This window comes from Strongylocentrotus purpuratus, unplaced genomic scaffold, assembly GCF_000002235.5.
Source record: "Strongylocentrotus purpuratus isolate Spur 01 unplaced genomic scaffold, Spur_5.0 spur5_scaffold_21, whole genome shotgun sequence".
NCBI classification, from domain to species: Eukaryota; Metazoa; Echinodermata; class Echinoidea; order Camarodonta; family Strongylocentrotidae; genus Strongylocentrotus; species Strongylocentrotus purpuratus.
The window spans coordinates 5,155,684-5,169,697 of record NW_022145607.1 but is presented as its reverse complement, the minus strand read 5'-3'; the positions used below and the strand labels follow the sequence as shown (position 1 = coordinate 5,169,697).

General features: G+C 35.3%; 1 long non-coding RNA gene across 1 annotated transcript; it reads left to right on the top strand.

Annotated features, from left to right (window-relative positions):
• Nucleotides 1-1,975: 1,975 nt before the first annotated feature.
• On the top strand, nt 1,976-13,771 carry LOC115928158. The gene is made up of 3 exons (XR_004065922.1): nt 1,976-2,078; nt 11,891-12,062; nt 13,085-13,771. It is a non-coding gene; the product is annotated as an uncharacterized LOC115928158 (long non-coding RNA).
• Nucleotides 13,772-14,014: the final 243 nt, after the last annotated feature.

The following is a 14,014-nucleotide window of genomic DNA, read 5'->3' as shown; positions in this document are numbered from 1 at the left end:
AAGGCGATATGATCCGCGTTCTCAATGACATATTGAGCTATTGTGGAATAATTGCACAATGCATATCGTACTGCTTTTACAAAATATCCAGCTTGTGATAGGTATTGTATCAATAGCATTGAGTCGTAATTATATGTGTACAGAAGGGTGTTAAATGTGGCCAATTTGATGTAAATCTTATATTTTTGTTTAGATATTGGTACACGTTTTAAATGTCGTACCCTTCAAAATACTGACATAAATACTGTTTGATAATATACATATCAATAACAATCTTTTGTTATTTATTGTTATTGATTCTTTGCTTATTCACAATCATCAAAGTACAATTATAAGTATGTTTTTAGAAAAGGCCAAGCTTTATGATGACGTTTAGCCACATACGTATCTATTCTTTCTGCAGCAACCAGGCAAGTAGCCAATTTGAAGTTCATGTACAGGAATAAGGATATTTTTATTGGAAAAAACAAATTCCTTGGTTTGCTAATGTAATAATATATATTTTGTTAGTCTTAAATTATGATAATGCTTATTGTTGCTATTCAAGTGGAAAGTATATAATTGTGAAATGGCCTACACATGTATTGATAAATGGTACTAGTCTTGAAAACAGAAATAATTAAATATTATATTAAGTCTCAATAATCTCTGATTGACTTAGCCCTCGGCAGGGCCTAGGGAGCATGAGGAATATTTGCGTGTGTCTAAAGATGTGGCAGTATATTTTGTCAGAGAGAGAAATTGACCATATACAACATCTCGTTTCAACATTCAACCATGTAACGTCGTAACCTGTTCATTATTAAAGACTACCTACTATAGTATACGCAGTAATGATTTTTTTTTTTCCATGTTGCCGGAAGTTAGTCTAATTTTCTCAGACATCAAATTGGATCGTGGGGTGAACAGAATAAAATAATGTGAAATTGTAGGCGCATCTCACTATTATCACCCGTTTTATTTCGTATATTTTTTATTTGATTTTATTTCTGCATATTTTCCAAATAAAATATAACTGAATAACAAAGAACATAATATACATGTAAGGTATAATACAACATAAACAAACAATAATTTCTTAATGTCAAAATGTTTTTTGTACATAATATATGTACATATAATAACGAAACTTATTACTTCCATAACATATTATCATAAATTTAAAGTATTATCTGAACTATTCTGTTGGAAAAGTGCAGGAGACCGCAATCATAAGCAAAGCTTAACATTTCATTTATTTGGTCGCTTTATTTGTTCAGCATAAATTTTAGTTTCGACCATTCATCTAAAACACAGCCACATGTACATGGGTATCGACGGTTTCAACACTGCTAAAATAGACTAAGGAACAGTTCCAAAGTCTTAACATTACCATAAACTTTTTTTTTTTAATAGGATAATTTGGGCCTATTATTATACCGGTCAATTTTTATGTTTTTCTAAGACTGTTGTTCTAAATTGCTATACTCTTAATCAGAATAGACGTTGGATTGGAATATAACATTATTAAAGTTTATGATGGAGAGAAATGACGATGAAATTATAGGAAATAATGTTTGCGTCAAGCTTGTGAAAAGACTATTGCAGTCTAAATATACACGCCAATAAAAACTATAAAACAACAACATTATGTGATCTTTCTGATGGACACCACGGAAGTTCCGTGATTGACACACGAGCAACGAGGGGGGGGGGGGGGGGGGTATTGAGCACTGCTTTTTTTTTTTAAATCAACACCCCCACCCCTTTTTTTGTGCCCACCCCAGGGGAGGACGCCCGTCTTCATTTTGATTTGAAAACAGTTTTTTGGCCAGGGGGGAGGGACCCCCCTCCCCCCCCCCCCCACCCTTAGATATGCCACTGGGGATAGCCGTAGGGTCGACGGTCAGTTGGAGTCGAGATGAGAGTCATGAGACACACTTGATCAGCTTAATGTCACAAATAGCGGTCTGCGTGTGCTTAGAACTAGACTAGTCTATTACTATTAGTTCATCGTCGATCCGTCGTCCCATGCCCTCCTCTCAGAGACAGACCACGCCACAGAAGCCGCTAAAATGGTGTTTTCGAGATGTTTTAAGGTAAGGTTTGTTTTGGTTTTTCCTTAATTGTCAATAAGAGTAGTAGATTAAATATATATATATCTTATCATAGCTTCATTAGTTGAAACTGTGTGCTTCTAACGCAGTATCCAGACTAGAGCTAGGGAAAGCCCCAAATCACCACCATTGGTTGAATGAATTGAGCCCGGCTGCGCCCGCCAGGCCGCCTGCCAGCGGTGGCCTAAGAAGATGAGACTATAACTTCGTTAGTCAGTTAATTAATGCATTTTAGTACAAGTACTCGTCAATCGATGAGCGCGAACCTAGCCTGCATGTTCCTGATGTTGGACCGATGAAAGCCTTGCCTTTGCTTTGCCTTTGGTCTCTGAAAAGTCTGATATCAATGGTTATGGTTGTTCTGCTATAGGACCTAGACCTACTAATTACTACAGTGTAGGCCTAGGCCTAGGCCTAGACTCGGCTTAGCTACATGTAGCCTATACTATAGATCTAGATCTAAACATGATAAATAACTACGTCAGGCTCCTCCATATTCACTGACTGCCTCTATACAGAGCTGACTGAGTGTGGCTGTGGGGAGCTCAACAGGGAAGGGTAAGAAGTGCCCACTACCCCCCCCCCCCCCCCCCCATGAGCAAACAAAATCCATATGATACAAGTACGCTGGTTTATTTTACACGTCTGGCGTGAGGTTTTTTCATAAACCAGGAGCTTGCGGGAGAGCAGGAGGAAGGGCGTGTTGGCGAGAGTCTCCTGCTACGAGCTGGTGGGACGGCGGGAAAAGGAGTGTGGTGGCATATGACTCCCTCCAAATGCGGGAGGGTTGGCGGCCCTGGGTTATGCAATGCAGTTTGTGTGTGCATGAGCGCCGTACCCATCCTGCACAGTTCAGTAGCTTCACAAACTGGAGCTGGACAGATACAGTAAGCTGAAAATAAGTCCATAGATCTACACCTCTACAAATGAAAAAAATACAAATGGAAAGAATGCAAACTGCCATTGAAGAACGTGATACTACAAATACACGCAAAATCTTGTCACTCCAAGCAAACGAGCAGGAGAATTACTCACGACGGAACTGAATTCAGTGTACATGTAATTGTAAGTGCTAACAATATGGCACAGATGCAATCATCCTCAAAGCAGTCATTGAGACCTTTGGCCTTGGCATCTCTCTCGCCAATAGACAGAAATAACTGTCTGGTATGGGGAATTTTGAAATAAAACTGACATTTGTCAAACTTCCCCATACACCGACACATTTACGGTTATCCTTGGCATATGCACAATGGAGGGGGTTGGGGGGGGGGGGGGGTCAATTAGAGATTTACTCCAGAATCTAGACAAAATGATATAGAAAAAAAATGATTGAAAACAAAATGAATCTAATTTTCTTATACCGGTACTATGAAAATAACATTAATTGTAGAACATCGAAATAGAAGGACTTACATGTACTTTCAGCTTATCTGATGCTTTTCTTGAAGCTTCTGTGCGAGTTAAGATGGGTGATCACACACAAACTGCATTGCATAGCCTCCCCTCACTAACCCGTACGTATAGAGACAAAATCTTGCCCAATTACAGCTAAATTCAACTTGTATACAAAGTGCATTGGTCTTTGAGTGGAAGAAAACTTACTGGAAAAAATCAATCCAAGAAGACCCTATCAAAAGAAAAATGCTGGTCTGCTATCCGCAACAAGATCCCATCCTAAACCACTGGGAGGACAAGTCAGGATGAGTTATTGAACTCATCCCCTTAATAAATTATAACAAAAATGTAAAAAAGCTAATCTCATGCAAAGAAGATCTTGATCATTTGCCTGCAATGGATAATTTAGATACATACCCCCAACTACATATTTGGCTGGTACATATCTTGTACAATGAACCATAGTGAACATTTCCCTTGCAGTTTAAAGCCCCTCTAAAGTGTTGGGAGCCCCAAATTTGCCAAAAATTTGATGACAAAATTTCACTTAAATTGTATCATAATGTGAAAGACAAGGATGTCATTTAAAACACATTTCTGCAAGGATTTTCAAAAAAGTTGTGTTTGAGGATAAATATTGATAAAAAAAAGAATACTTAATTTTGTTTTTCTGTTGCATGCAGAAAACGTACATTTTGTATTACTAATTTAGATGTTTTTAATTCCTAATTAGGACAAATTAACATACATGTATAACCTTATTTCACTCAAGGAACCTCCATAGAAATTAATGAGATTGGTGAATATATTGGTAGTATTTGAGGTTTCATTCTCTAGCTTTCTCTGAAACATGGATTCATGAAAGTACTTCATTATTGTTCAATAAACAAGGTTACACTATGCCATGTTTACGGTATTTCAGATTCTCTTGACATTACTGTTAGAGATGACATCATGACTCGGTCAATGTGATGGTTATTTTATCTGACTGCTAAGAATGCATAAATGTTTGTAAGTAAGCAACCAGACGGCCGACGGATTTAGGTCCTCTCCGAGGAACCTGGTAGTGAGGATTAATGCCTTACCAAACTAGCACATCGCCTTGGTTTCAAACCCGGGTCACCGGATTACGAGACCACTGCTCTACCGACTGAGCTATTGCGCCTCCTCAAGTCAGATGATATTGAATCTCTTTTTACTGAAATAATCAAATTGGCAAGCTGATAGTAGTTAAATATTCAGAAACCCAAATCAAACATGCAAACATTTACTTATACACTAGATGATTACCGGTATATAAGGATTAATGTTAACATTGACCATATTTATATTTGTACATGTACATGTACATGTATGCCAAATAGTGGTAATGATTTTGTTGGTATGAGTTACTCACATTTTCTATACCAGGGTAACTATTAAACAAGACTGCATCTCTGATTGAACAAATCTTTACTAATATGTAATGATGTACATGTATGTGCCAGTATAACTCCTGGTATTCTTTATTGTGATGCAACTGATCACTTCCAATTTTCCAATTAAGTAACCACATAATAACTCCTCCATCTGAGTCCTTCAATACCGTCAAATCAATGATGACACTTAATTGGCCCTAAAGGTTGATGTACTGTACAATGTACAAAAATCTCCTGAAAAGAAAAAGGAATGAACTGAAAATAGCTGTAAAATACAACAACACCACCATTCTTGGATGACATTTGAGTTACTGTACATGTAGTTTGGTTGATAGTTGATACGCAATGAATTCTATGAATGCTTCTGAAGATAATTTTAAAAAAGTAAGAATGTGTAGAAGATATTTGATAAATTATTATGCAGAACCAGACTAAATTATTATCCAGAATAGTGCTGCGACCGTGTATAGGCACGAACCACCACTACACAACAGATAAACGAAGAACAAATAATCACCTGTTTTTCAGCATTATAAGAGTCTGAAGTCAATATTTCACAAAAATGTCATCAGTCTAAAAATAAAGTTTAAGTTCCACTGCTACTTCCTTGAATAATCATTTCCATACACTGTACGATTTTGATTCAATGCCGTTGAGTCTCTTCTCTTGTCATCATGCAAACAATGCCAATCATTGTGATCTAACTTTCCAGCGAGCGCAATGGTTTTGTGTGCAGTATGGTTACTACACCTGTACAGTTACAACTTTTCCAATGCCATTGAGTCTTTTCTCTTGCCGTCATGGTAATAATAATAGGCAATTTTTTTCAAACTCATTGCGGAATTAGAATCTGCGGTTCGTGTGCAAAATCGAGAAGATACTATAGTAACAGTTGGATGACCACTGAGGCCCTGAAATCTAGAACGGGTTTTGGCCAAATCTACGGGCGTTCTCAATGACGCCCCAAGTGAATCAAGTGCCTCGATACAAACCATTTCATTCACCTGATAATAATAATAGTATTTAAATAGACAGAATCCAATCTGCATACATTAGTTGTTGCCACACTTAATACATGCAGTTTGCATTCTGACTATTGCGAATCCTAGACAGGTGAATGAAATAATTTGTATTGAGGAACTTCACAAAGACGTACAGTATGTATTAAATTTGATTACATTACGAAAATGGCCTGTTCCCTTCAACGCAATACAGTACAGACGGGACTACACGACTAGCACAACTTGTCTCAACCAAGCCACAAAACGGCTTTTTATCAAATTTCAACAATAATTTATCATCAAGTTTTAAAACAATTCATATCCATATTCATGTTGTTACTGTTCAGAAACAATAATCGGAAGAAACAAAATTCACCGAAGAGTCCTTTGTGCCAGGGGCGGATCTAGGGGGGTTAGGAGGTTTAAATCCCCCCTTTGGCTGGCCAAGGTGCTTTCTACCTCCCCCCCCCCCCCGAAATATTGGTTGGCACTTTTTTCAAATTGAAAACAAATTTTAGTGCTCCCTACCCCCCACTAAGCAAAATATTGGTTGGTGCGATTTTTCAAATGTCAACCCCGCCCGCCCACGCCATAGAAAAGAAGCTAGATCCGCCCGTTAAAATTCGTCATCCTTCGTTATTAGACGACAAAATTCTCATAACCATCTTTGGTACAAGCTCGCTGATTGGCTGTTTATTCACTTGGGGCGTCATTGAGAACGCCCATAGATTTGGCCAAAACCCGTTCTTGATTTCAGTACCTCAGCGATCACCCTGCTGTTACTATAGTAGCTTCTTGATTTTGCACACGAACCGCAGATTCTCTGTCCGCAATTAGCTTGCGAAATACCCCTAATGTTTGTCGAACTGGCAACAACTAATGTATGCAGTTTGGATTCTGTCTATTGAAATACTATTATCCTTATCAGGTGAAAGAAATATTTTGTATCGAGGCACTTCACAAAGACGTTTGCATTAAATTTGGTTACATTACGAAAATTGCCTAATGGCATTGCAAATGCAATACCTCCGTAGAAATACGTACGCATTCACCGAAAAGCAAAACCACATATTGTATTGAGGGCAGTCTGTATGCGACGGCCGTAAACCTGAGTGCTCTGCGTCCGCGAAGGTCTGTATGTTGCTGAGCGAAAACTCGCTAATATGTCAATCATTGCGGTCTGACTATTCCATGAGCATGATGATTTTGTGTGCAGTACTGTTACTACTGTAACAACTTTACAGAGAAAATGGTTGTTGTGAATGCGCGCTGGATTGCTGGTCTTAAATGTACTGTACAACATACTATACATGTACAAATGTACCTAGCTGAAATACTGCTTTTGTTTTTGGTAAATGTCATAACTGTGTACACGCAAAGATAAACTGGCTGTGTGCACTGAATGGAAATTACACACTAAACTCACAGCACTAATTCCAGAAACAATTTAATGACAATAAAAGATATTGTATAAATACCGGTAATTGGAATATTATTGAAGACTTGCCTGGTAAAAAGGTTAAAGCCTTTAAACCATCACATGACACTTGGTGTTCAAGTTATTCAACACCAAAAGAGTACCGTATTTGAAGTTACAATTTTAATGCTTATTTTGTGACCCTTTTTTATCTAATTAGTAAAGATATTAAAGGTAATGAGAGCCATTAGCAAGTATTGATAGTAATAGTTTTTTTTATGGGAAATGTAACCCTAAAAGTAAGATGCTCTGAAGGAAACAGAAAAAATTTAGAAGCAGGCTGGTGAAAGTTTGAACAAACTCAGACAAGTAATAAGTAAGGTTTTAATGTTTGAAATTTGTAGTCTGTATATGAATTTCAAATTTTTGAATTGATGATTGGGCATGTATAGTGATGTAATGTTGGACCAATATCATTCAACACTTGCACATGTAATATGACTATGATAGAACCTCTTCATTTTTGGAGGACCTATTGAGCTCTCTGAATATATTTTTAGTACAGCTCTGAGAGAAAAGGGACTGGTATACTGTAAACTTTGTTTTAAAAGTGTGAAACGAATGGAGATTTACAATTATGTCCCAGTAGAATGACTTACAGGGTATTGTACATTGCTGGTTGTGAATGTTAAGTGATTACAACTTTCTAAAAATTTTGTTCTTCTTGTTTTAAATCAATTTCTTTGAACTTTCCTTTTTTTTTTTTTTTTTTTAAACTCTCACCAATTTTTTCTCTGATCTTTCTTTATTTACGGATTCAACTTGTTATAAAGGTTGGTATATTATATGATCCAACAACATTATTGATACTTTGCAGCAGAAGCATGCAGTTGTACACTGAATATAACAACTCTATATTTTGATGTTGTTGCTGATGTGTTGTTCATCAAACAGCCATGAAATTCATCATTATAAACTTCATTCATCATCCAAAAGTCAATATTTAAAAATTGTAATGATGTTTTTAAATATGGAGTGAGTCAAAGTCATTGGCTAGGTCAATTGGTTAACAACAATATGGAATGAATAGTGATTACCTGTATTATTTTCATAACTTCAATTACTGAACAACTCTTAGTAGAAATTTTTTTAACACAGTGAGCAAATATTTCACCCAACAGCTAAAAATGTTTTTGTGGTTAATGTTGAATAGAAGTGTAACATTTTATCAACCCTAGAGATATTATTGTATTAAAGAACTTTTCAAATGTTGAATAATGAATATCCATTTTACATGTAGAGTGTATAAAAATACCAACATTTAGCAATCATACAACAAACATTCTGTGATATGAGTTCAGGCTCAAAACATAACACAATTTGTTAATGCATGGCAACAAAAATGAAGACACCTTATTGTTTATGTCTTGCAGTGTAGGAAATGATGTTATCTCTTATTGTGAAAGCTTTGTCAAAAAGCTGTATTACAGAATTTAAATACCTGTAGCTTTATTTTCAGTAGACAAGAATATCAAAAGACATCCAACTTCAGGACCTTGCCTATTCTGCAATTTTAATTTTAATTTTCTGTCAACATGATTGTATGAGTACTTTTAAAAGTTTGTTGTTTGTTAATTCATCATTTGCATAGCATTGCATAACATTCTTTAACCAATGAATTTCTGTTTACATTGGTGCCTAAATAATATGGATTTTGTAACTTTGATATGTGCAGTATACTGCTGAATGGGAAACATGATACATGTAAGTGACAATGTTGCAAAACAAATAGTGACTCTTAATATTAATGTTGATTCTAAAATACATACATGTACATTAATGAAATTCACAATGAACATGACGGACAAAGAAAGCGGACAAAATATACATTTCCTCATTCTACCCTCAACAATTGCTATGGTAGACAAAGGAACATCCTTTCACTGCTATTATGTAAAAATCTGTAGAACGGGTGTCACATGCATTTTGTTCTACACATTTTTACATAATAGCAGTGAAGGGATGTTCCTTTGTCTACCATATATAGCAATTGTTGAGGGTAGAATGAGGAACTGTATATTTTGTCCGCTTTCTTTGTCCTTAATTTCCATAGTGATTGTAGATTTCTGCACCTAAACAGATGTCTTGTTATCCAAAAGAACTGGTGAAACTCTCAAAATGATAACTCTCAATAATAGCACCACAATCAATTGGGTATCATTGCATAGAGAAATAGGTCTACACGTATTACAGAATAAAAAAGGATAGTATTATATTCTCATAAGTGATATTAACAAAAACCAACTTTCTAAACAGGGTGGATTGTTTCAGAAATGCATATTTCCTTCAAATATTTAATATCTGTGACATTTACATGCAATCTAAATTTGAAGCTCCATTTACTACCGGGTAGTTTGGTTGAAATTGGTTGCGAGTGTCTTTCTTCAAATCACTTTTTAAAGCAAAACAGGTTTTGATCTGAGGTATAATTAGAAAATTAAAACATTTGTATACTAATAAAAAGAAATAGATTAAATTCCTCTCCTGGCAGCTTCAACTCTGAAGTATGGATGAACTATGGCCTGTACCTGCAATAGAAGTGGTCAAAAGCCTACTATTTTGAGTAGTATAAAATTCTAATCTTTGGAAAATCCTGTTTCAATTTATTATACAATGTTCAGTGAGCTGTGAGGCTGCATTATAGATTTAAGTGGTATCAGTTACGATTTATGGGCCATTCCCTTTCTCCATCTCACTGAACATGTAAATAGTACCAGTATTCTTTTGGGCTATATTTAAAGAAATGTAAATCAAATCAGACTACCGGTAGTCATTCTCTTTCCATACAGTGATGAAGTGAGCAATGTGGTTCAAAATTCTGAATACTTTGTTTTGGTAATGTGATCTTCCAATGTCTTCCAATAATGGTTGTCTTGCTGACCCTGACTTCTAAGCAAATAGCCTACCTTTTTTTTAAATGGTACATTGTAGCTGCAATAGTTTTGAGAAAAAAATCTTGATATACACCCTGTACATGTAGGTGTCACATTAATTCATTTTCTATTTATGTAAATAATAGTAAGCATATCAACACCACCCTTATGTAAATAAAAATGTTAACAAAAATTCAGGGCAAAAACTTTTCCTCACAACAACACAGCCTCTCTAAATCAAATATGTTGGTATGTATTACATTTGATGTGATACATGTAGTTTGAATATCATGATGATACTGTACATGGTTATGAATAGCTATTATGGATCACATTCTTTGCCCCCAAGATATGTGAAATTCACCTATGTAGAAGATTTGGGATGAAGGGTTCTCAAATGGTATAGTTTGGCATAACCTGTCATTAATTGGAGCTTAACATGATGATTGTCATTTACATAATATTACTGGCCTTGAGGGAGAAACAAGGTAATACACCCTGTATTGCCTTCACTGATTCAGTAAGGGCAATACATGTACATATAAATGCATATCACTGTATCTCCCAAAAGATTATAATTATTACCTATTCATTTGTGAATCACGTACGGTCACTATACCCTACTACCGCGCCGCATGATAGTCTGCTCAAACTTTGCGGCGATTTTAGCTGTTTGAAAGGTCCAATATGGAACACAATCTTTGTACTCAAAGTGAATGGTGAAACCCGAAAGAGAGAAACTATCAGGAAATATTGCCCGCTCAAAACTGTTAGTTTGCGGACCGGGCAAATATGCATTTTAATGCATGGTACATGTACATGTAAAATTACCTGCTACTGTATACATGAAGGTAATAAAGCAAACAAAGATCAAATTCACTACTGGTTCCTGTAAAATTTCACCTAGAGAGTACATGTTGTGGATAGACAAACTACCAGCCATACAAGAATGTAGGAAAACCAAATCGAGTAGGAAATTGTTAGTTAAAAATTCAAAAATATTGCTTTGTATAATGTCTTATAATGTGACACTGAGAAAATCCTTTAGAATAGTGCTAGTACTCCAGTACACTGCTGAATCATTTTACATAGCAGCTCATGAAACTTAAATCACATTTTAGTCTTTTCAAATCCTCTGTGAAGTCCTTTTGACATTAGCTTTAATGTGGCAATTTTTTGTAGTACTCTGTACATGTACATGTACATTCAATCCTATGGTCATACAGAGATTGAATCACATTGTTATGAAATTTGAATTGCCTCCTATACAGGGTGTACATGTACATGTACTGTACATCTTCAACAATATTCACATACACAAGATTTGTGTAATTATCACTGTTTTGTATACTTGAGATGCTTTTCGCAAATATTTATTGGAAGATTTGTATATCCTTTGCTTACATAACATGGATTTCTTTGGCTTTGTCAAATAAATTTCTAATTGGTTTAGCATGTACACATGTAGACATATTGATCTATCACCTACACATACAGTACTGTACATGTATGTAGTGTACTGAAATATTATAAGAATACTTTCTTTTGATCCTGTAATGTAATCTGTATGATATGTTAGATATTTGATATAATTTTATAATTCTTAAAATGCTTATTCATTTTTCAGAGGGGCAGGTAGACACTTGATGACAATCAACGCAAAGGCACAAGGTCACTGTCAAGATAAAGGAGAAATGGCATGTGTACTCCACCGATTGTGAGAAGGGGCTCTTGATTATCCTTTGAAAAAAGTGGTAGATCAAGTTGATCCAGTGTAACAGTAGCAGCAAATCTATGAGGTATGTACAATGTAGATGGATTGTAACAAAAACTTAGGGGTGTTCAATGATCAAGGTACATGTATTTAAGACTCCTACCCCATTTTTTCACAATTTTTTTTATTGATGGCTATTAAGTGCTGCATGCATGTACAATGTAGTTTTTCAATGAATGGATGTAAAAATTGATGCTTTTGGATCATAATTGACTAATATGCCCATGTAGTAGACAATTTTCAAAATGTATTCAAATGTAAACATACATGTACGTGTACCTTGCGATGAGCTATTACATGTACATGTACATTCACCTGTTTTCTATTATTGTACCTCAATACCGGTAGTCAGAATGCAAATTGTGAGGATTAGTTGTTGCTACATGTAGGTTGGGTAAACATTATGGCCTGCCTGACCTAACAACACGTAATGTGTGGTATTGGTATTCTGAAAGTGTTTATTATTGAAATACAATTTTTCAAAGCAGGAGAATGAAATGATTTATTAAGAGGCAGGTAAAGAAGATGTTTTTGCATGAAATGTATTTACGGTATGAAAATGACCGATCAAACCAAACTCTTGAGTATATTTGTCTTTACTTAGAATATATACTAGTATATGATAATAACTCAACTTTGTTATTGTTTTGTTCCTGAAAGTCATTTCATTTGATATATGCTGTACTGTGACTTATCCACATAGAAATTGTAGAGCATTGCATATAATACAATTTATAGATTGTTATGTTATAGATAATTATTGGGGAAAAACAATGTGAACCTTTCCATTTGTTAGTATTGGCAATACAGTGTACAGGTACAAGATTACAACAATTGTAGAATACTTAATACTAGACAATATTTGTATATTATATTATATGATATGATAGTATGGTATGGTATGATAGGGAAAAAATTCATCTCGGAAGAAATTGTAGACATTTGAATGAATTGTACTCCAAGATATATTATTGTTAGCACTGTTCACACTGTTCTTGAGACCAAAAAATAAATGGAAGCTCTGTTCTTTATTTTTCAAACCAACAGATTTCATATGGGATCCCTTTAAGTACAAGGTCTACGCAGCTTCACACACGCACTGAGAGGGACCTGGCAGAGGCTAATAGCATGGCCCTTGGTATGATCAGCCTAAGGTTAAGGTTGATTCAACGAGACATTAAATGGAGATTTTTCAGTGAATATTTTTTTAATGTTTAATTCCAGATATTTAATTGTCTCAAGTAAAAAAATATGTGTTCACTAGTGTTGATTTGAAAAAAAAGCTCCTGCTGTGGCAATCGAAAAGAGCGCTATATTTTGATTTCTTACAAAGAAGTTTCAGAACCTATGACTATAAAATTTCACACTTTATATCTAAAGGGTTTAATTATTTAAAATAATTTGCAAGTTTCTTGGAGGTTACACAAATTTGAAAAAGTGTAATTTGTAAGAGTTTACAGAACTCAATATCACTGTATTTTGATGATATTTAATTTGGGTTTGAATTAGAGCAAACAATTTAAGATTATACAAGTTAAACAAATAGGGTGTGTAGTTTGATAAATGTGGGATATCCATTTGTTTCATTATACTACAAATTTTTGTGAAAGGTCGATCATCCACTATTGTTAGAGGAAACCTCACAAAACCTCACCCTAAAGAATAAGCGTAGGTATTCTGAAAAGTGAGATGTATTTCTGCCGGCCCTATGATGTACAAAATTCCTTACGAAAATGGAAAAGAGCTACCGGTATGTAGGATGCGAAAGTTAATGTGGTTAGATGAGCAAGTGTGCACTTGTAAAAATGACACCTGGCTGGAATGATCCCCAGGAAGTAGAGAATGTGCATACATAGTGTGCGGGTAAGCCTGAATCTGATGACCGGGGTAATAATATATCTGTAAAGCACTTAGAGCATATATATAAAGCGGAATCATTATTATTATTATTTTATTTTAGGCCTCAGATGAAGGAAA